At 48.8% G+C, this 2,514-nt stretch overlaps 1 protein-coding gene across 1 annotated transcript in view; it reads right to left on the bottom strand.

Annotated features, from left to right (window-relative positions):
• MATN1 (matrilin 1) overlaps positions 1-2,514 on the bottom strand; it is a 15,040-nt gene that overhangs the window by 10,897 nt on the left and 1,629 nt on the right. The window lies entirely within an intron of this gene.

Genomic DNA, 2,514 nt, shown 5'->3' with positions numbered 1-2,514 from the left:
TGGTGGAGTTATCAAATCCAGGAATGAGAGATCAAATAGGGAATGGGAGGAGTTATCAAACCAGGGATTGGAGGAGTCATCAAATCAGGGAATGGGAGATGTTACCAAATCAGGGACCAAACCCTAAATCTCTTCCTAAATCGAGAAATTCTCCAGGTTTTATCAGCTCCTCTCCATCTTCAACTAAGCCTGAACACCGTCAAGCCCAAGCCCAGCTAAGCCCGAGCCCAGCTAAGCCCCAGACCAGGTGGAGCTGCAGCATCCACACCTGGCTGTGATGGGTGAGATCCTCACGGTGTCCATGTGGAAATCTGCCATAAAAAACTTCCTGCCCTGCTGGTGGAGAAAACAAAACTTGTGGATAGAGAGTCTGGATTGGGAATTAATCATGGGGGAAATGAATATAACAGCGAGAGGAAGCCAGGGGACCTGTCTGTGACAGCCTGACAGAGCATAAAAAATACCTCTTAATATCACATTTGGTTAGCCCAATCATCAGGAAATCCTGGTTTGTGTTTATTTTCCTAGGATTCCCACCAGAGATATTTTCCCTGCATCCAGCCTGAGTCAATGTGAAAAAATGTCCTTTTTTTGTTATTATTCTCATTTTTGAACATACCTCCACATTGTTTGCAGTCTGGGGACCTCTGTAATTCCCTGTCACTGGAAAAGCTGAGTCCTGGTTTTTTGGGAAAGGCTTGGAGGGCAGGAGCAGCCTCTGGATCCTGGAGGGGCTGGCACTGCTCAGCCACGGGATGGGAATTATGAAAAGGTGAAGCTTCTGCTGCCCCCAACAGCTGAATTTCCCCAGATCCTCACTTTTTCCCTGGGAAAACTCAGAAATTTTGCTTTTCAAGGTCAAACCTTGTGTTCATTTATCCAGCAGCTTTCCCTGTGAATTCCTGGCATTCTGGATCCCTCTTCCTTCCACCAGACAGAAATCCCACGTGTTCTGACACAATTTATTGCTGGATATCTCTGACACCCGAGAATTCCTGAACATTCCTGAGCATTCCTGAGCATTCCTGAGAATTCCTGAACATTCCTGAGCATTCCTGAGCATTCCTGAGAATTCCTGAGCATTCCTGAACATTCCTGAACATTCCTGAGAATTCCTGAGAATTCCTGAGAATTCCAGGTATTCCCAGCCCCAGGCTGGCATTTCCCGGCCATCCCGCAGCTAATGAGGGAGCGATGGCTCATTACGCCCTGGGAACGTGATGTTCCAGCAGCCCTCCAAGGAAGCTGCACAAAGCCCTGGATTTGCTCAGAAATTTGCCAATTTATTTGTTGTTCTTCCCTGAAAAATAAGGTGAAGATAATTGGGCTCCCCGCGGGTCTCGAGGACGGTGGGAGCGGGATTTTCTCGCAGCTCCGAGGGAAACAAATTGTGCTTTTCCCTGGCTGGGGGTGACATTTGCTGCACAAAGCAAGAGCAAAGCACCGTGTGATGTTTTGGGATGCTGACAACCGGATTTGTTGGATTTCTGCCGTGGGAAGGAGCAAGGACCGTGTTTGGTGTTTCTGGAAGCTTCACCTCCCTAAATCCCTGCGTGATCTGCTCCTCCTCCAGGCAGGGGATGGGGTCACCCTGAGCAGAAGGAAAAAGCTGCCTGGACATCAAGACTGAGGAAAAAAAACAAATAAAACAACCAGGGAACCGAGAATATGAAGAGTTGTGGAGTTTTTCACCTTGGAGACATTGAAAAACCACCCTGGCATGGTCCTGGGCAGCCCCACCAAGCACAAGAGGAGCTCCAGAGACCTCTCCCAACCCCTTCCTGTGATTCTGCCTCTTGGATCAGCTCCGGAGTGGAAGGAAAGAGGGGAAAGCAAGGAGCCATTTCCCTTTTCCCCCCCTTTTTTTAATGCCTCAGATAAATCACTCCAAAGCCCGCTGCTCTCAGCTTTTCCCGCTGTCCAGGAGAGGTTTCAGGGGGACACTGGAAGTCCAGGATAATTTGTTCCACACAGGCAGAGGTGACAGGGATCAGCGAGGCTCGGGGGGCTGGCTGGCAGCAGGAAAGGTGTGCAGGAGGAGAGGGGAGACTGGATGGTGTGGAAGGGATTCTGGAGATGAGGATCCAGCGATTTCATGGACAGCTCAGTGGAAATGTCTCTCCAGTCTCCAGGAGTGGCCAGTGCTGGGTGTAATTGTCAGGCTGAATTCACAACAAAAACTGAATGTGTTACAACGAGTTTTGTATTTTCTTTCACTGAGTCCCAAAGATGAGCTGCCTTTTCAGGGAGAATTGAGAGGTCTGAACTTCCCAGAGGTTTCCAAGAAGACTTGAGAGGTTTGAGCCTCTTGGATGTTTCCAAGAACTGAGAGGCTGGAACATCACAGAGATCTTCAAGAATTGAGAGGTTTGAACCTCCCAGAGGTTTCCAAAGGGAGTTGAGAGGTTTGAACTCCCCAGAATTTTACAAGAATTGAGAGGTTTGAACCTCCCAGAGGTTTTCAGGAGTTGAGAGGTTCAAACCTCCCAGAGATCCTCAAGAATTGAGGGGTTT

This window comes from Parus major, chromosome 23 (assembly GCF_001522545.3).
Source record: "Parus major isolate Abel chromosome 23, Parus_major1.1, whole genome shotgun sequence".
Lineage (NCBI taxonomy): Eukaryota > Metazoa > Chordata > Aves > Passeriformes > Paridae > Parus > Parus major.
This window is presented reverse-complemented; position numbering and strand designations above follow the sequence as displayed.